We start from the raw sequence: 23,040 nt of genomic DNA on the forward strand, positions 1-23,040 counted from the left end.
GAGATAGTAGCCAGTCCCGAGCTTAGGAGAGGATGCAGTTTGGCCGACCAAATAGAGTCCCACCTACGGGCTGCACAACCCTGTCATAAGGGGTCAAATCATGACGTACAGAGTCCCAGGGATAAAAGGGGAAAATGACTTACCCCAGGGAATACGCTTACGCCGCTCCTACCACTGATCCGTTCTGGTAGAAATGACGGCAGTAGCGAATGGAGCCCAGCGGTATCTTTGGATTTTCGATTGGGCGAAAATCCGTCACGAAATCGAATAGAGAGGGAGAGAGAACGTGAGGAGAGAGAATGAGTTCCTGAGAGTTCAGGAAAAGATAAGAAAAGAAGAAAAAGAAGGAAGGAAAGAAATGATGATTAATAATAATAATAATAATAATAATAATAATAATAATAATATATTTAATTAATATTAATAATAATATATTTTATTAATAAAATAAAAAATTAATTTTAATTATTTTTTTTCCTTTTTTTATAAATCCGTTTAATTAATTAATTAACTATTTTTTTATTTTTTTTATTTTTTTTTAAATCACTCTACTAATCTTCTATAACTCTTTTTGGGATTATTACATTCTCCCCTCCTAATAAAAATTTCGTCCTCGAAATTTGTCATTCCCCTATTTCCCTTCCTTAGAGAAACACTTCTAATTTTTATTAATTACCCTCACTTATGGCGGACGAATACCGTGGTTACAACGAGAGCTTTGGGAGATTACAAGTATTCAAAATTCTCCCCAAAACCATTCACCTTTCAAAACTAAAAACCCCATCTATCCTACATTACACTATACAAATAAAGACTACAATACTATTCCATTCACTTGACTGGCTCAACTCTAAACTCTACTGAGTAAATGCGGATATCTCTGGCGCATCTGATCCTCTAGTTCCCAAGAAGCCTCCTCAATGGCATGGTTGCGCCACAGAACTTTTACTAGTGGAATCTTCTTCGTGCGTAGCTCCTGTTCCTTCCAGTCAAGAATCTGCACTGGCACTTCCTCATAAGCTAAAGTGTCTCCCAACTTCAGTTCTTCATATCTGATCACATGGGAGGGGTCTAGGACGTATTTCCTCAGTATAGAAACATGAAATACGTCATGGATCCTAGATAGGATTGGTGGTAATGCCAAACGATAGGCAACGGGACCCACTCTCTCAAGAATCTCGAATGGTCCAATATACCTAGGGCTTAGCTTACCCTTCCTCTCAAATCTCATAACATCTTTCAGCGGTGCCACCTTTAGGAATACGTGATCTCCTGTGTCAAACTCCAATTCTCTCCAACGAGTATTAGCATAACTCTTCTGTCAGCTCTGCGCTGTCCTGATCCTTTCTCTGATGAGTCTGACTTTATCCTGAGTCTGCTGTATCAGCTCTAGCCCCAATACCTGTCTCTCACCAACCTCCTCCTAGTACAATGGGGATCGACATCTCTTACCATAGAGCACCTCATACGGTGCCATCCCAATGCTGGCCTGGTAGCTGTTGTTATACGCAAACTCAACCAATGACAAATACTGCATCCAACGACCTCCAAAGTCCAGCACACATGCTCGCAGCATATCCTGCAGAATCTGTATCGTTCTCTTTATCTGTCCATCTGTCTGAGGATGAAAAGTTGTGCTGAACGACAACTGAGAACCCATGGCCCCTTGTAGACTCTTCCAAAAACGAGATGTGAACCGTAGGTCTCTATCTGAAACTATGGACACTGGGACGCTGTGGAGCCTAACTATCTCCTGGATGTATAACTCAGCCAATCTGTCCATGGAGTAGCTAACTCTGATCGGCAAAAAGTGGGTAGTCTTCGTTAATCGATCCACCACTACCCAAATAGCATCCTGTCCATGCAATGCTGGCGGTAATCCTAAGACGAAATCCATTGCTATATGCTCCCCCTTCCACTCAAGAATGTGGAGTGGCTGCAACGATCCCGCCGGTCTTTGATGCTCAGCCTTTACGTCCTGGCACGTCAAACACTGATCCACAAACTAAGCTATCTCCCTCTTTATGTTGCTCCACCAGAAGGACTCTCAGAGATCCCTATACATTTTAGTGCTACCTGGATGTACAGTATATAGGGACCGATGTGCTTCCTCCAGAATGACTTTCTTGATCTCAAGATCGGCAAGAACACATAACCTGGTACGAAACCTCAAGGCTCCATCATCTGAAATACTGAACTCTAGTTCCTGACCATCCTGCACCTTTCCCATAAGCTCTACTAATTCTACATTATTCCTCTACGCTGCTTTAATCCTCTCCTGTAGAGTCAGCTGCAAAACCAAATCAGCAATGAATGCCTGGTGATCGCCCTCTACTAGCTCCACACCGAGCCTCTCCAGATTCATCTTAATCGGATGCTGAATCTCCACTGCAGATACAGATGAATCCATTGATTTTCGACTCAAAGCATCAGTAACCACATTAGCCTTTCCTAGGTGGTAGCTGATAGTGCAGTCGTAATCCTTTATTAGCTCCAGCCATCTCCTCTGCCTTATATTCAATTCCTTCTGCATGAAGAAATACTTTAAACTCTTATGGTCAGTAAATATCTCACACCTACCCCCATATAAATAGTGCTTCCAAATCTTCAGCGCGTAAACAACCGCCGCCAACTCCAGATCATGGGTAGGGTAGTTCTTCTCATATTCTTTCAACTGTCGTAAGGCATAGGCTATCACTCTCCCCCGCTGCATCAATACACATCCAAGCCCTTTATGGGATGCATCACTGTAAATTACGAACCCCTCTTCTCCTGAAGGAATCGTCAACACAGGCGCAGTGATAAGTCACTGCTTCAATTCCTGGAAGCTCTGTTCATATTCATCATACCACTCAAACTTCACTCCCTTCCTGGTCAATCGGGTAAGTGGGCCTGACAATCTAGAGAAGCCCTCAACAAACCTGCGGTAGTACCCAGCCAATCCTAGGAAACTCCTGATCTCATGCACATTCTTTGGTCGTACCCAGTCTACTACCGCCTCAATTTTACTCGGATCAACAGAAATACCACCCCTCGATATGACGTTTCTAAGAAAGGTAACCTGTTCCATCTAGAACTCACACTTCTTGAACTTCGCATATAACTTCTTCTCTCGCAACACCTGTAACACTATACTCAAATGCTCCTCTGGGCTCTTCGAATACACCAGTATATCATTAATAAATACTACCACAAATTGATCCAAGTACTGATGAAAGACCCTGTTCATAAGATCCACAAACACTATAGGAGCATTCGTTAATCCAAACAGCATAACTAGAAATTCATAGTGACCATACCGTGTTCTGAATGCCGTCTTTGGAACATCTTCCGCCTTGACTTTCACCTGATGGTACCCGGAGCGTAAATCTATCTTCGAAAAAATATGTGTCCCCTGTAACTAGTCAAACAAATCATCGATACGTGGGAGCAGGTATTTATTCTTGATAGTTACTTTATTTATTTCTCGATAGTCGATGCACAACCTCATCAAGCCATCATTCTTCCTCACAAATAAAACCGGTGCTCCCCAAGGCGACACACTGGGCCGAACAAACCCCTTATCTAACAGTTCCTGCAACTGCTCTTTCAATTCTTTCAGCTCTGTCGGTGCCATTCTATACAGCACCTTCGAAATCAGCGCTGTCCTTGAAACCAGATCAATAATGAACTCTACTTCACGATCAGGAGGTAGTTCCGGTAAATCCTCGGGGAATACATCAGGAAAATCTCTCACCACTGGGATATCCTCCACCCTCAGCTCCCCTCCTGATACTGCTTTCACATAGGCTAAATATCCCTGACAACCTTCTGATAACAATACACATGCCTCAATAGCAGATAGTAACTGAGGTGGGGTGCGCGCACGTGATCCCATGAATCTGTACTCCTGTCCCTCTTGAGGTCTGAATACTACCACTCTCTGATGGCAATCAATGCTAGCATAGTGGGCATCTAGCCAATCCATACCCATGATTACCTCAAACCTATGCATGTCTAAAACCACCAGATTAGCCAAAAAAGACCTCCCCTGAATATCCACTGGACAGTCCCTAAGTACCTTTCTACATACCCCTACAACCCCAGTCGGCGTAGCAACAGACAAACTAATTTCTAACTGCTGAGGCTCAAACCCACACAATTTTACATAATCCCGAGCAATAACTGAATGCGTCACCCCAGAATCAAATAAAACGGTAGCTTTAAATGATAGTATTGAAATAGTACCTGTCACCACATCTCCTGCCGCCTCAGCATCTCCCCGCGTCAATGCATAAACTAGCGCCGGCGCAGCATTCCTCTGCTGTACACCTCGAGGTGCCTGGTAGCCTCCTCTATACAGTCGAGGAGTAGTCGCTACCGCTGGTGGTGCCTGACAGTTTCTCGCGATATGCCCAGGCTGATGGCACAGATAGTAGACAACCTCTCTCGCTCGGCACTCTCCTAGGTGCCTCCTCAAACATCTGGGACAAGGAGGGGGCATCTGTCTGCCCTGCACTGCTCGCTCTCCTCCTCCTTGTCGTCGCCCTCCTCTGGTATCAAATCTCCTTCACGGACCTCGACTGGGCCCTGCCTGAAAATCAGAAGGCGCGGGCCTCTTCCTCTGGCTCTGGGCTATTGCGCCTCTATGTATGTTGCTTTCAATCACCACAGCTCTGTCTACTATCTCCGAGAAGGTATGAGCTCGGAAACCTACCACCTGCTCATACAGGTTCTGCCTCAAGCCCTCCTCAAACTTCCTCGCCTTCCTCTCTTCATCTGGCACCATATACGAGGCGAAGCGGGACAACTAAACAAACCTGACTGTGTACTGCTGCACCGTCATAGACCCCTGTGTCAGATATAGAAACTCCAAAGCCTTTGCATTCCTGACTATAGTGAGAAAGTACTACTCGAAGAAAATCTCCCTGAAGTGACTCCACGTCATTGCTACAGGGCCAGGCCTCTGCTCCTCTAGTACTCTCACTGACCTCCACCAGTACTTTGCCTCCACAGTCAATTTAAAGGTAGCAAATAATACCTTCTGCTCATCTGCACATAAGAGGACTGCTAGTATGTCCTCTATGTCCTGAACCCAGTTCTCTGCTACTAGTTGGTCCGCTCCTCCAGCGAAAGATGGGGGTCGCATACGTGTGAACTGCTTGATCGTGCAGCTCCGCTCCCCAAGCTCTTGGCCATCTCAGCCATCACCTGCTGAGTGACGCTACATAACACTGCATCAGGGTCTGCACCACCCATATTGGAAGGTCCTCCTCCATCACCTCCCGCATTCGTGTTACTGTTCCCTGGATCCATCCTGCAAAGGAAATAGCTAATCTCAGCATACAATCACTATTACACAACCCATGCACTACAATAACTCATAAATTATTCCTCTATCCACATCCTAAATCCCCATTTAAGATTTAGTCCTACCGCTATCCATAATTTTCCTGAAATCATCACCCCAGGAAAAACACAGAAACAACCCCATTACTCCTATCAATAGGCCGCAAGATAAAATCCTAAATTCTCACCTCATCCTCTAATAACAACTAACTCACATTTCAATCTACCCATCTCCTATTTCCTTTAAAATCCACTCCTATACTCTAGTATTGTATTTCGCTGTCTACTAAAGTCTGCAGAACCTAACAACCAAGGCTCTGATACCAAACTGTGACGCCCCGATTTTCATACAAATTTTTGTTAAATAGTAAATAAATAATAATGTCATAAATCCACTAATCAGCCACGTCAACAATCCTACTATCATCCATACGACCCGACCCACATTGGGTACCGGGTAAAAAGTATTTTATTATACAACCTAACAGCGGAAGACAATATACACATATCAGTCAGAATACAATACCCAGAGTATCAATATACACAAATACACAATACAATCTCATAGCCAAAAATAATACAACCCTAGGGAATCACACCTCCCTAGTCCAAACTCACCCTGTATATCAGGGTCTCAGCTCCCTATGATCACGGAGCTCTACCACCTGGCCTATCTCTGTCCCCTGAAAAATTTAGATAATTTGAGTGAGACACATCTCAGTAAGAAGGAATAAATTATTTATAGTGTGTGGCCAAATGAGTACAATTATAATACACTTTACTTTTCAAATCATCATTTCATCTGAGAAAATACACTGATATTCATATACACATAATCATATAGATATACAATACAAGCTTTTATAAGCTTTAAAATCATTTATCAAATTCAATGATTTCCAACACATATTTACCCGCGAAGTTCTTGAGAATAGGGAAGATTACCCGCCCATACAAGTAGCTTCCCTCTGCCCTAACACGTTATGCAGTCGGGTATGGCCACATCTGATACCCATCAAGGCACTCACCTTACTCAATAAGCCCTCAGGCGGAGAGTTTCACTTTGCCTTAATTATTTATATTATTAACTCACACTGTTCCATTTCTCAATTTTAACATTCTTTATTTCTCAATTTCCATTCTTTCTTTCATTCCTCATTTTAACCAATTTTATCATTCTTTCACTTTTCATTTCCACTTTACTTTCTGGCTCATGAGTATCCTCGGTATCAAATACCAACATCGCGTCTGTAACTCATGGCCACCCTAAGGATCTTTCTATACACGTCATGCTTCCCCCCATGATCAAGGTTGTGCGGCCCAAAGGCTGGATTCAACGACAGTTGGCCTACCCGGTTAGATCAAATATCATATCACATATCGCGTATGTAGTATGACTAACCGGCCTAATACCCTGATCCGGACTCAGGAGGCCCAACAACCTTACACAATGGCACATTCGACTGTCACGCTGCACGCTCCAAGAGTCTGTGTGGTTGCACTAACACCACTCGCAACGGTACCGTGCTCAATATCATAACCATCCAACAGGATTTACCACCACATACTTGCAATCATTATGCAGTAATGACATTTCATCAATTATATTCCAGTATATCACAATTCAGTTCAATATAAATATTCTCATCATTTTCTGTGCACATTTCATCATCTCATAATATCATATATCATATTTCACATATTTCCACATTTCCCAAAATACTCATATTAGTAATTTGTACAAAGTCATTTCTCATGCAAATAATTTTCACTCATAAATAAATACCACATTTCATTATTTCTCATTAATCACATCAATAATTCTCATTTCAATATTTTCTCAGAAATTACTCATCATTATATTTTACACTCCAAAATATCACAATTTATAATTACTCAAATACCACACAATTTATCTGATATTTATATTATAATAATTTTCAGATAAAATATCATATGCTCAATTTCACATATTAATTCAAATAATAATTCTAAAAATACTGTTATAATTTATTTCCCTTACCTAACTTACTGAGAGTCTCGCTAGAATCCCAAATTCTACGCCCTTGGCGCCCGAAATTCAACTCCTGCAATTTGCATTTTTCCCAAATTAATTAATCTATTTCTCCAAAATAATACCCATCTAGCCTTCCCTAGGCTCCATATACCTCAAATTAATATTTAAACTATTATTTAACATCCCCACTTAATTTTCTAAATTTTGCCTGCGGGTCCCAAAATTACACCCGCGCCGCTCACCCAGACCCCAAATTTCAGAAATCCTACTTCAGCTCCAGATGCTCTATATTTTAGCATTTCTAAATTAATGCTAATTAATTAAAAATAATCCCCTTAATAACCCCCACACCCCAAATTTGGGGTTTTGGCCCGACACTCCCACGAGAATTTCGTCCCTCTAGACTTGTAGAGAATCATCCCTAGATTCTTGTGGTGGTCTCCATTCGTCAATTGGGCTTATATTTTGTAAAAAATTAAAGAAAAAAGAGGAAAATGACTTACCCTAGGGAATACGCTTACGCCGCTCCTACCACTGATCCGTTCGGGTAGAAATGACGGCAGCAGCGAATGGAGCCCAGCGGTATCTTAGAATTTTTGATCGGGCGAAAATTCGTCACGAAATCGAAGAGAGAGAGCGAGAGAGAACGTGAGGAGAGAGAATGAGTTCCTGAGAATTCAGGAAAAGATAAGAAAAGAAGAAGAAGAAGAAGAAGAAGAAGAAGAAAAAGAAGGAAAGAAATGATGATTAATAATAATAATAATAATAATAATAATAATAATAATAGTATATTTAATTCATATTAATAATAATATATTTTATAAATAAAATAAAAAATTAATTTTAATTATTATTATTTTTTATAAATCCGTTTAATTAATTAACTATTTTTATTTTTATTTTTTTTATTTTTGAAATCACTCTTCTAATCTTCTATAACCCTTTTTGGGGTTATTACATAATGTACATGCATTTACAGTTTTATAAGAATAGTTTCTTGAAACAGAGATACACACACACACACACACACACACACACACACACACACACACACACATATATATATATATATATATATATATATATATACATATGCATGTATACAATATTATTCAGATCGGTATTTATACTACAACTTTATACAAAATTTAGTATGCCATGTTTCCTATTACCGTAATATACAGACAGAGATACAAAGGTAGCATCAAGATGCTACAGATGCAGTATACAATTTTACAGTATATTTACAGATGCAGTATACAATTTTACATAAAGATAGCGTTATGGTAATTTTGGAAACATGATGAAAACAGTAAAAGAGTATATATGTATATATGTATACAGTAACAGATCCCTGAGGAAAGATACACAGACAGATACAAATTACAGAGCACGGTACCGTTGCTAGATACAGATAGAGTGCAATCACATATCTCAGATAGTATGTCGGTATCGTCAGCCATGCTCAGAGAGTATGCAGCTCCCCAATACACTAGGTTGAGGGGGCCGGTTTGACGAGATAGTAGTCAGTCCCGAGCTTAGGAGAGGATGTAGTTTGGCTGGGCTGAATTAGTGTAGAGTATGATGACTTATCTGGAGGGCCGACCAAATAGAGTCTCGCCTACGAGCCGCACAACTCTGTAATGAGGGGTCAAATTATGACGTACAAAGTCCCTAGGATAAAAGCACAGTTATATATATATGTTTACAATTTTACAGTATATGATGAGTATAGTATGATATTACCAGTATGAAAAGTAGAAAAATAGACGATACATTATGTTTTAAATTGTGAAAGAAAGACATGTTTTACAGATGATTTATTTCATTGCAGTTCAGTTATTATTTTTTAAAGTTATCCTTAATTTAGTTGCCACACACTAGTGATAGCATATTTCCACTTACTGAGCGTCGACTCACCCCATTACTTTAACATTTTTCAGGTGAGCCAGTGAGGCGAGCAGATCAGGCTCGCGAATAGAGTGTAACTCAGATCACCCTGGTTATAGGGTGAGTTTTTGTCAGAATGGTGTATGTTTTTGGATAGATGACACTGGAGGGATATTTTTGTATGGTCTATATATTCTGGATTATGGTATTGTACAGTTTATGTATAATTGGTTTTATGATTTATGTTTCCGCTGCGTAGGAATGTTTATTGTATATATATAAATGATAAGAATTTTGAGGTCGTTACACAACATGAGGACAGTTGATTGCCACCCTTCTGTCTGAAAAAATATGAATGTATACATGGACAGACGACTGTCAGGACTTCAAAGTCGTCTGACTCGCGAAAATTTTCAAAAATTCTCAACGGGCATATTTTTGAAATTTAAATTATTTAAAGCCCAAATTAATTTACAACTTGGACACTACTCCAAGTAAACTTGGGAAACAAGCAAGAAGTCTTTCTACCTCTATAAATACCCTCAAGGATCATTATTTTAGATACCAAGAAATCAATTCAGCTCCCATACTCTCTCAAAGCTTACTGAAATTTTGAAAGCTCTCTATTGCTCTCATCACTCACAAAAATCTCTAAAGTTTTACTGATTTTCTCATTGAGTTTGTGTATCAATTGTTGATTCTTTCATTGAACTCGCGGTGATAAACTTCTAGAGCTTCATTCTGAAATTCATATTCTGAATTTACTGAAGTACATTGTATTTCAATTTATACCAATAAGCTCTTTAAGGAGCAAGTTCTTGCACGCCTTGTTTTATATCTTTGTAACAGGTTGATTGATGATTCGATTGCTGAATTGTTGGATCAAACAAGGAGATATTGTTTGGAGAAGGCAGGCTCTAGCCTTACCCAAGGAGTGTTGTAATTGGTATTGTTCCACCTAGTAAAGGAGCAATGATAGTGAATCCCTTGGTTTTGCCAAGCGCGAGGACATTGGTTGTGTTGAATCCGAACCTCGTAAAAATCCTGTGTTCTTCTTTCTCTTCCCTACTCTTTATTTTTTAGTAAAGGATATAATCTGTGTGGTTGTTTTAAAATTCAATTCTGAATGTTTGGTTGTTAAATAGACCGGAAGGTAATTTGATCAACATTGATTTCGTAAACCAAAAAGGGACTACGTTGGTTGATCATTGTAACACCCCGACCGCGAGGGGTCTGGGATATTAACTTTTTACCATTAATTTACAGCGGAAGCAAATAAACTCAATTTTTATTAAACTAAAGCGCTAATTATCCATATTACAATCGTTTATTTCAAAAGAAGAAAAATTACACAAACATAAATATCTGAAACCATACTAATATTTCTAAACAAATCTTTATTTTCTATCCCCACCCGTATGCTTGCTAAGCCTGATTTCCAACATGCTCTTCAGAGTTATCTGAAATAAAAATATGATTGGAGTGAGACGACGCTCAGTAAGTAAATAAGATTATTATTAGTATGGGGCCAAAATGAGTTTTTTAAAAATTTTCGTAAAACAATATTAAATACTATAACTTCAAAATTTCTTTTAGAATAAATATAAATTTAAAAATTTCTGTATTAAACTTTTTTCATCAATTACAACAGTAAAATTTTATAATTATATACTATAACTGTTAAATTAAATTTTTAACTTTAAAAATGTAAAAATATTTAATGATAAACATACATATACTTTTCCTTATAAGTTTTCCTTAGATCGTCATTCAAGCATCAAAATGATTCTTTTCACGTAAACTTACACTTTTCCTTCAAATCATCAGTAACTTTGTACACGTAATTAAATATGTATAAACATATATTATAAAAACCACCCTTAGGCCTGTTTGCCATAAGTCATGTCTACTCCCATGACTGGGTTATGCGGTCCGAAGACTGGACTTAGTTGGCTGGCCGACCAAACTAAATTAACGTACGTAAACTTTAAGTGAGATTTTCCTTATTAAGTCTTGGTCCGGAACCAGGTGTGCACTCAGGAGAAATCCACTAACATAAATAACCACTCTGTAAATAGTGTGGGTGCACTCTGATCCGTATAAACTTTAAGCTGAGGTACCGAGTATCTATAACTTTGAACTTTCGTTGCCATAAGGGGTTTTAAAATCATCTTATTATAATTTATGCAATTTAAAATAATAATACGTAAAAATCTCATCTTTACTCACATTTTTATAAAAAATGCAACGTAGAAATAAACTCATGCCACACAATTTTTGTGTTAAAAATATATATAATTTAATTTTTGAATAGAAAGAAATGCTAAAAATTTACCGAGGGGATTAGAACATTTCTTAACCCAAAAATAGATGCAAGTATATTAAAGATAGAACTGGTATAATCAAATATGCGTAAAAATAAACTCATGGAAATTTTATGGAACTAATTAACATAATTGAAATTTACTTATAAAATAAACTCGGGTATAAATTTTAAATAAAAAAAACTAACATAATCAAAATTTACTTACCTTCTTCTTTTACCGTGTGCTACGAACACAATAACTATCTTTAAGAAATGAGATCGGAAAGAGTGGGTGAGTGAGAACTTACTCAAAATTATCTCTCCACCACAAATTCTTTCATTCACTAATCCTTCTCTTCCTTAGAAAATTGTTGTGAAAAATGAAGGTTGAGAGCTCCCTATTTATAGGAAATTTTTGGGGAAGAAATGGAATTTATAAAAGTGTGGGGAGATTGGTGAAATTATAATTTTTTTTAAAATTAAAGAATGGGCAAGAGATGGGCAAGGTATGGGTTGAGTATAGGATGGGGATGGAGGCCATGTGGGAGTGCTTGCCACCATTCCCATTCAATAAATTTTTAATTAACTACTTACCTAATTAATTAATCAATTAGTTAATTAATTATTTTATTATTTTTCTTAATCATTATTATCATTATTATTATCATTGTTATTACTTTTAAACTATTTTTAGTATTTATTTATTTTATTATTTATTTTTGAACAAAAATTAAATTTAAATTTTGAAAACTCATGTGGGCCCCACATAACTTCGAGACCCGAATGGATCCTACGTAACTCGAATAACTCTCATACGATTTTATGTATCCTACATAACTTTGAGACTCGTGTAAACCTCCATACGGCTTCAGGACTTATGTGGGCCCCACACAGTCTTGTGGACCCCGCATAGGATACCTATATTATTATTATTTTATCATACATTTTTACAAATTATATCAGTCAAAACATTATTTTATGTACTTATTTACGTATATAAATAGTGTCTTGTGGCTTCGGGACTCATGTGGACCCTAGATAGTCTTGTGGGCCCCACATATGATACATATATTATTATCATCTTATTATGTATTTCTACAAATTATGTCTTTCAAAATACTATTTTATGTATATATACTTATTTACGTGTACAAATAGTGTCTATCATGTTTATCCTATGAAATTCCATTTTGACCAGACCGACCTCCAAGGAGCGACTAAGCCGCAATGGTCTCTGAGCACTCGCTTAGACAAGGTCTTTCTTAGGCATCAAACATGGAATCAAGGATCCTACAGAAAAACACATATGTATTGATATTAACTCAATGACTATTTTTATTATTTTATTATTATTGTACTTTAATCATATATATATTTTTGGGTCATCACAATCATCCTTGACTTATTAATCTGAAAATTTATTTAAAAGCTAAATATTAGGAAGAAGAATCATTGTGATACATGGCTTATAACAAGTTCAGCAAATTTAAATATTGTTAAAAGGATTGAGTGATTGATTATATTGTTTTGATTGTGATAAAATTTGTGATTGTGTTTAAGTTTTGGTTGTTGTTATAAATCAAAAGAACTAAGACAAAGGGGAATAAAATTTTTAAATCTCAAGTCACCCCCCCCCCCCTCCCTTAGGAAGCTATTCCAATCTCAAACCTATTCTTTTAACCACTCACAACTAAACCTCGCCCCAGAGCTGTCTAAACTCGATCACCTGAAGGACCTGAACAGAATAATAATTTGACAGGGTGAGACACCTCTTAGTAAGGAATAAAAAGCTATAACAGTGTGTGGTAGAGAGTTTAATACATACCAAAAATATTTATTTGATAATCAATAACATAGAAGTTGAGAAGTTACATCATTAATAGCAACACAGATACCTAATATCATACATACATTCATAATTATTTATATTGATAATTCCCAAGAATAGGGAAGATTGCTTGCTCATACAAGTAGCTTCCTTCTGCTCTAACACTAATGTTAGGGCACTCACCTTACTCAGTAAGCCCTTAGGTTATGTACCCAGGCAAAGTCTCTGAGACTAAGGAAGCTTACCCGCACATACAAGTAGCTTCCCTCTGCTCTTGTACTAACAAATAATTACCAGAGCACTCGCCTTCCTCAGCAAGCCATCGGGTGGAAAATTCTACTCTATCATAAATACTTATGTAATTATAGTTACACACATCCAATGTCATCATTTCACAGAAATCCACGTATATACACATACCACAACCAATCCACAAAAGATACACACATATTTCATGCACACCTACAAAGGTTCCATAATCACACAAGTGATACAGTCCACATAGGACTAACATCACACAGATTACACAGTCCACACAAGACTGGTCCATAGAGGACTATCAACCACACAGGTTATTACACAAAATTTTCAAGCACACATGTTACAAATTCACACACACAATCCCGTTCATAGTAAATCAATAAAACAAACTCCTCATTCCATTGTCAACATTATATGGCAATTTATATCAGTTACAATATAACGACCTCCTCATACCATTGCCAACGCTATATCGCAATTTACATGAACCATAAAACATCACACATCCATTGCATACCAATCACCTAGGCACATCAACACATTTACCACATTATTCACAATCCAACAATACTCACAGCTGAATAGTATTCACAACCAAATAGAATCTATAACCCAACCAGTAGCCATATGCGAACAACAGTTGTAATCAAGCAATACTCGCAACCATTTATTTATGAAAGTCATTTTCATACCACACGGATTTTCCCAATTATAAAATATAATCAAAATCATTATTTTTCAAATGTCTAACTGATCATATTAATCAAATCTGAATATATATATATATATATTATTTGTATACTCAAAATTAACCCGTTTAAAATTAATAAAAAGCTGCTATAACGTTTTCCCTTTACCTGGTTTCCTAAGTTATGCCCACGAAAATCCCGTAACGTCGCATGCAATACTCACCCAAATCCTAATTCAAAAACCTGAGTTTATCAACCCAAACTTCAATAAAATGTTATTTTATCATTCCTTATGCATTATATACTCCATATTATTAAAAGAACTTAAAAATACCCTACTTACCCTGGTTTTGGAGTGGTGCCCAAGTACTCCAAATTGAAAATTTACTCCGCCTATGCTGCAAAGAATCTTCCCAAGAATCTCATAGTAGTTTTCGATCGTCGAATTGAGCTGAATCCGGACCAGATTCGTAGAAAATAGGTAGGGAAATCGAAACCCAAAGAAAGAAAATGAGAGAGGAGAGGGAAGTTCATGGAAAATAGGATCCAAGGCCTTAACCTGACCCTCATCAACAAGACACGTGGATTCATCGACAAAGCCAAGAAGAACATTCGTCGACGAGGTTCAATGTTCGTCAATGAGATGTTTAAAAACTTGAATTTTTCCTACTCTCAATAATTCCTTATCAATGAGAAAGAATGCTCGTCGACGAGGAGAACAAATTCGTCAATGAGTCCCTACTTGATGCCATTTTTAAATTTCTTTTCCCTTTTCTTTTATTAATTTTCTTTTAATTTCTGGATTCGGGTTGTTACATGGTGGATGTTGGGTAAGAGTTTTACCATCTTTTTGCTTCCCAACTGTTTTAAACTTTCAAAATTTAGATGTCCATACCTGAGATGCCATAACCAGTATTTGTCTTTGATGATAGCGCTCAAACACTTTAACGTATCATGTTGAATGGCGAACGGAAACATTCGATTCTTTGCCATCTGTACTCAAGTAATGAGCTTACCTTGAGCATCCGTTATCACCATCTGCTTATCTTTAAGGCTAATTCAGTAGTCTTTTTCCACAAGCTGTCCGAGACTAAATATATTAGTCTTCATGGTTGGCACATAGTACACGTTGAAGATAAAAGCATGGTCTCCATCCTTCCTCTTGATTAGGACATTTCCCCTTCCTTGAACTATAACTTTAGAGAGAACACCAAATAATATCTCTCCCTAAACTTTCTCATAAAGTTCATTAAACAGGTTCTTTCTTCCAATCATGTGATTGCTGGCTCTAAACATTTTGGTCCTGGTGGGTTGAACTGTGCGCCATCAGCATCAACAATTCTCCTTTGGCTTTCTCCTTTTCTGCAAGTTAGCATTTTCATTTACTTCATGATTTTGGGGATTACCACTGCACTCATTACTATAGTGTCCGTACTTGTGGCAATTGTAGCACTGAATGTTTCTCTTGTCTACGCTTGGACGATTATTGTATTCCCCTCTTCTTTCTTGTCCTCTGCCTCATGGGACATAGTTCTGTTGATTGCGTCCTTCTCTAGTGAGACCTCTTTTGCCTCTGCCACCTTCTTTAAATTCAAAATTTCCAAAATTTCTTCCATGAGATCCTCGGTCTCATCCTCTTCCTCGCTGCGACCTCCCCCCTTTATCGTATCTATCTGTAGTGAGGGACAACTTCATTTGGAGGGCTTGCTCCAATGCTTTATCATCACTCCTTCTGTTGACTTGGAGTGAGCCCACAAGTTTTTTTCTAGACATGATTTCCAAATCTTTTGTTTCTTCCATGGTCACCACTATATAATCAAATTTTGGATCCAAAGATCGCAAATTTTTTTTCACAAATTCTTTTAGCATTGAGAGTCTCTCCATTTCTTCTTAATTGATTTGATACTACTATAACTCGTGTATAGTAATCAGCAATAGATTTAGTAGATTCCATTCTTAAGGATTCGAAATCACCTTGCAATGTTTGAAGACGAATCTTCTTTACTTCGTCTACACCTTTGTGTGTTCGATGGAGAGAGTCCCAAATTTCTTTGGATGTCTTGGTAGAGGCGCTGATTTCGAACGTGGTCTCATCAAGGTCTTGGTAGATTATGGACTTCGTTTTGCAATCCTTCTTTTGATTGGCTCGTAAGATCGTTTTATGAGCGCCAGACATAGTTGCTTTAGCTTATTTTGATGGGTTTTCTTTGTACCCATCTTCAAGAATGTCCATGACATCCTGAGCAACTAGAAGGGCTCTCATTTGAATAGACCAGTTGTCATAATTTTCTCGTGTCAACTTTGGAATGACCGTTTGGGTAATACCGTTCGCCATTAGATTTAATATATCAAAAAACAGAGTGATGGGGATATATTTTGGCAAATATGATGCCACCAATGTGTTCATAAGGTCGAAAAACTTTAAGAACCGATTTTGGGTTACAACGAACCGGTTTAAAAATCACTGAACTGGCTAAAAAAAAATTCTGGACCTGTTTTCCTTAGACCGATTTTTCTTAACAGAGATAAACGACGTCAGTTCTTACCGTTAGTCCATGTGGCGGCTTCTGGGCGTGTCACATGTCGGTGATTGGACACGCGTTCATCAGCCAGGTCGGGTCGTGCTTACGAGTCCGGATTCGGTTTGCTGGTTGCTAGGCCGAGTTGAAGATCGAGTTTCCGGGTTGGATCATGTTAGCCAAGTAGAGAAGACACGTGCGGCACGTGACGTCGCCGGTAAATAGTCTCTCCGGCGCGTGTCGTTTACGCCGAATTCGTTGGCGGCGGGTGAAGGCGCGTGTAGAGACCTTGGGACTCCATTTGAGACGTGGTTTTCATCTCTAAACTCATCTCGAATCAAATTTCACAATGGTATACTCAATTTTGGATTTTGAGCAAATTCAAATCTAAGAGAAAATTCAAATTTCCCCTCTGTTCCCCTTTGTTTGCCGAATTCCAGGAAACCTAAAGCTCTAATACCACTAATGAATTAAGGGGACTCACTCAATCACTAGTTGTGACTGAAACTCAGTGAGGATTGTACACAAATACACTCAATTAATTTCAATAATAAACTGGAAATAAATTACGGAAGAAATTCTCAATACAAATCTCTCACTCATTGGTTATTCGCCTGCTCTACACCACACATTACATTACACACACACACATCTATTTATAGCAAAGGATGGACGATAAGTGAAGAATCTAATCAACAATGGTGGGCTGAAGTTGGTGAAGAGTTGGTGGCCACCAATCTCCAATGTCAACAGAAGCAGCTGGTTGGTGCAGCTGCCGACGACTCCAGTCAAGTTTAATTTTTAACACAATTTTATTGTTCCCGTATTAATTTATTAATTTCTCCATCTCATCAATTTAATGCATTCAAGTATATAAATATGATTCTATTGGGACAATTCTTAATATAGATGTGAATATAAAAGAAACGTAATTTCATCCATTAATTAAAATAATAATGGACGCCAAAGGCCCCCTTTTTTTTTTTTTTTTTTAAGTTTTTCAAATAATTATAAAAATTTCAATCTAGTTTTTAGTTTTCCAAGATCTCTGTACTATAAATTTGTGAAGAGGGAAATGAACAGTACTTCTTTCCCGTGAAGATGAAATTACCCCAACCTGTGGGTTTCTTATAAGGGCGTTTTGGGTTTTTAACTGATTCTTGATAATCTCAAATGGCTACTGCAATCGCAGCAGTGGCGAACTTGATTTGAGGATCCCGAGCAGTCACTACAATCCCAAACAGCGACAACCTAAGAGTTTAGTTCAATGATAAAAATATAAAGTAAGATTATGAGCTCAAATTTCAAATCAATTATGTGTGTAGGTCAACTCTAACTTTCAAAACTTGGTTATGTTTTTGCATAATCTAGGAATCACATTCACAAGCACAAATACATACATCGATACTTAAATAGAGGTGTTTGTATTTCAGACTTTTCCTTATTAGCGAGAGTTAGGGGAGGGCGCTGATCCGTAGATTTAGTGCTGATCAGGGAATCCAAAGGCTTGTTGGTGGTTAGAATTCTTATGTAATTAAAAATATATATATATATATAGGAGAGAACTTTAAGTACCTTAGCATAATAGTCTTTCCAGACTCTACGTGCAATCTGATGCCCTCCCAAATCAAAGGCCTTAAAATTGATTTTCCCAATACTCAACTCTTCAGATGTTGGGTATTGAGTTGGCTGGTGTTGAACCAAATTCAAGTACAAGCATGAATGAAAAATAAAAATATCATAAATCCAAGAGATTCTTTTCCTCTCTTTTTCACTAAAAACAAAACACAAAAACTTTGAATTTCAGATTTCAAAAAAATTACAAAAGATCCAATAAGCAAAGTCCTCCATTAAGCTTAACTGGCTTGGAACTCATGAAAACCATTGCTACTGTTGAAGTGAAATATATGCAAACCCAAATTCAAGGCCTAGAATCCGTACTCCCAAACACAACCTAAGAGCAATATAGATAACAGCTTTGGACTCAAAACCCAGCATCAAGGCCTAGTCCTTTTTAAGGACTACAACTTCATCCTGATTTCCAGCTGCAAGTTTTGGACAGCCCAAGATCTGTGTTTTTTAATTTCATCCAAGAACAAAAAGGAAAAAAAATTCAGGATTATTCATTCCTGATTTTACAACCTACATTACGAAATTTACTTGATGTGGCAATTAATCCACTTCAAATTCAGCAACGTAGGAACTAAATTCTAAATCTGTAGCCTCAACTTTCAAGTGACCTTGAAGGGATAGGATTGCCATATTCCATTTTTAATGAATCACTTCCTATTTGTTCTCTATTTTCTCTACGCCATAAATATTACAGCATATTGAAGCATGTTTGAAAAATTGATTAGAACATACCTCCTCTCTGGTATAAGTGTTGTCTGTGATGAAGCAAAACTCTTCCACACGGGATGCACATATTTCTTCATACTTTCTTCAATTCACAAGAGTTGAGAAGCAAAAGAAAAAAAAAATGTTTGTGAGTGAACTAGAAAAGAATAGACATGTTTTTTCATGTATCAATTAATGCATTAAGTTTTATTTTTAGTATATAAACATCAAGCTAGATTACGTAGACTCACGTCTAAGAGCAATATAATGATATTAAAATGATAAAAGAGAACTTCTTTTGCTTCTTTAAAGACAAAACACAGGGACACAAGAACACAAATGAGAGAGAGAGAGAGAGAGAGAGAGAGAGAGAGAGAGAGAGAGAGAGAGAGAGAGAGAGAGAGAGAGAGAGAGAGATTCTAATGAAGAAATACACTCTATTGTTTTTGTCCCACATTGGTAGAATACTTTCACCTTTGTATAAAAGGTTGTTTTGAATTTTAAATATTATTTGTCCCACATTGGAGAGAAGTGTTTTTTAGACTTGAGGTTGAAGTTATATAAAGAGTTCAACTCTTCATTTGTAAAACACACCTCAAAGTTGTACTTTATCAAAAAGTAGTGGATTGATCATCGGCACCCGAGGACGTAGGTAATTCTATACCGAACCTCGTAAATTTCTTGTCTTGTTCTTTTTACTGCTTTATTATTAGTTTCTGCATTACTTTAATTTATTTTATATTCAATAGCAATAGTCGTAGTATTGGTGTTTGGCATAAGTGGGGTGCCCGGCACAACAATTGGTATCAGAGCTAGGTTGAATAGTGTTAATACGGAGGTGTTCCTCTATTAGGATCCTTGATTCCACATTTGATGTCTAAGAAAGACCTTGTCTAAGTGAGTGCTCAGAGACCATTGCGGCTCAGTCGCTCCTTGGAGGTCAGCCTAGTCAAAGTGGAATTTCATAGGATAAAACAGAATAGACACAATTGGTACGTACTATTCATCCTAGGCCTTTTACTTTGTTGGGTGCTATTGAATATATAGAAGATGGCAGAAACTAGTGCAGTAGTAGAAGAAACTCTGTCCACACGAACTCCAACCCCTTTGGCTTCGACATCATCATCGAAGACGATAGCTAATGCTCGGTTTGAGGTGGAGAAATTTGATGGTACCAATAATTTTGGTATGTGGCAATGTGAGGTGATGGACATCTTGTATCAACAAGAACTAGATATTGCTTTGGATGATAAACCGGTAGATATGGGTGATAGAGATTGGGAAAAGATCAATCGTCAGGCATGTGGTACGATTCGTCTGTGTCTTGCCAAAAATCAGAAATATTGTGTTATGAGGGAGACATCCGCAAAGAAATTGTGGAAGATATTGGAAAATACATTTATAACCAAGATTCTGGAAAATCGGCTCTATTTGAAAAAAAATTGTTTCGCTTCCAATATCAACCAGGTATTTCGATTAATGACCACATAAATGCTTTCAATAAAATTTTGGCCGATTTGTTAAATTTGGATGAAAAGGTGAAAGATGAGGATAAAGCCATATTGTTACTGAATTCTCTCCCTAATGAGTATGAACATTTGACTACCACTTTATTGTATGGGAAAGATAAAGTTACTTATGATGATGTTTGTACTGCATTGATTAGTATTGAATGCAGAAAGAAGGATCAGAAGGTCCATAAGGAAACAGAAGAAGCACTAACAATAAGGGGACGGTCTCAGAGTCGTATGCCTGGAAGGAAAAGTAAATCTAATGGGAGGAGTAAATCTCGTGGGAGACCTGCTAAAGATGAATGCGCCTTTTGTCATGAGAGAGGGCATTGGAAGAAAGATTGTCCTAAATTACAGCAGAAGAATAAGGGCAAAGCACATTCTAATGCCAATATAGCCAATGATGATGGAAGTGAGTCAGATTTTTCTCTTGTTGGAACATCTTCGTCACATTATCTTGGTGAGTGGATTTTGGATTCTGGTTGTTCCTATCACATGTGTCCCAATAGAGAATGGTTTTCTAATTTTGAAGAATTAGATGGTGGGGTTGTTTTTATGGGAAATGATAATACTTGTAAAACAACTGTAATAGGATCAATACAGTTGAAATGTCAAGATGGAACTATTAAGACCTTGACTAATGTTAGGTATGTTCCAAGCCTAAAGAAGAATCTGATTTCATTGGGTGTCTTAGAATCTAAAGGGTTCACTATCACTTTGAAAGATGGAACCTTATTAAATCAAGTGCGCTGGTGGTGATGAAAGGAATAAGGAAAAATAACTTGTATTATTTACAAGGTAGTACAATTATTGGCTCAGCAGCTATTGTTTCTGAGAAAGATGCAGGTTCAGATACAACCAAGTTATGACATATGCAATTAGCGCATGCAGGAGAAAAATCTTTGCAACAATTGGCTAAGCGAGGTTTGTTAAAGGGTGCAAAGGTGTGCAAACTTAAATTTTGTGAGCATTGCATTCTGAGAAAACAAACAAAAGTGAAATTTGGCATAGCAATCCACCAGACTGAAGGTATTTTAGACTACATCTATACAGATGTATGGGGGCTCACAAAAACGGCTTCGTTGGGTGGTATGCATTATTTTATTACATTTGTTGATGATTTTTCTAGAAGAGTTTGGGTGTATTCTATGAAGCATAAAAATGAAGAGTGATTTTTTCCTTAAGTGGAAAAAATTGGTTGAAAATCAAACTAGCAAAAAGATTAAATGGCTCAGATCAGATAATGGTGGTGAATACACGAGTGACCCATTTATGAAGGTATGTCAGGATGAAGGTATTGCTCGACACTTCACAATTCGAAATACGCCACAGCAAAATAGGGCAGCAGAGCACATGAATCGGACTTTGCTGGAGAAAGTTCGATGTATGTTGTCTAATGCTAGGTTAGACAAAAGGTTTTGGGCTGAGGATGTTAGATATGCATGTCATCTCATCAATCGTCTATCATCATCTACAATAGGGGGAAAAACACCCTATGAGGTATGGTCTGGAAAGCCTGCTAATGATTATGATTCTTTACATGTATTTGGTACTATGGCTTATTATCATGTTAAAGAATCTAAGTTGGATCCAAGAGCCAAGAAAGCAATATTCTTGGGGATAAGTGCAGGAGTCAAAGGATACCGTCTTTGGTGCCTAGAGACGAAAAAAATGATTTTGAGTAGAGATGTAACTTTTGATGAACTTGCAATGATTAAGAAAACAATACGCAAGGAGTCACGAGTTGAAGAGAAGACCAGTGGTACTCAACAACAGGTGGAGGTTGAGACAATTTTGGGAAACCTAGTGAGAAATAAGACTACACAAGGTAACTTTCCAGTTACGATGGGGAATAGTGTACAAGAAGAGGAGATTTCAATTTGAGAATCTTCACAACAACAAGAATCAATTGTTTCTCAAAGGCCAAGACGAGAAATTCGAAAACCTGCTCGGTACACTGATATGGTGGCCTATGCACTTCCAGTTGTGGATGATAATGTTCTTTACACTTTCAAAGAAGCAATGAGGAACTCTGAATCAGACAAGTGGAAAACAGCAATGGATGAAGAAATGCAGTCTCTTCATTAGAATCAGAATTGGGAGCTGGGAGCTAGCCCAGCTACCCAAGGGTAAGAAAGCAATTGGTTGTAAATGGGTTTATGTAAAGAAAGAAGGATTTCCAGGTGCAAATAATGTTCGATTCAAAGCTAGATTGGTAGTTAAGGGCTAAGCACAAAAGGAAGACATTGATTATAATGAGGTATTTTCTCCAGTTGTTAAACATTCTTCCATTCGAATTTTGTTGACTTTGGTAGCACAATTTGATCTTGAACTAGTTCAACTCGACATAAAAAC

Source organism: Malania oleifera, chromosome 1, assembly GCF_029873635.1.
Source record: "Malania oleifera isolate guangnan ecotype guangnan chromosome 1, ASM2987363v1, whole genome shotgun sequence".
NCBI classification, from domain to species: Eukaryota; Viridiplantae; Streptophyta; class Magnoliopsida; order Santalales; family Ximeniaceae; genus Malania; species Malania oleifera.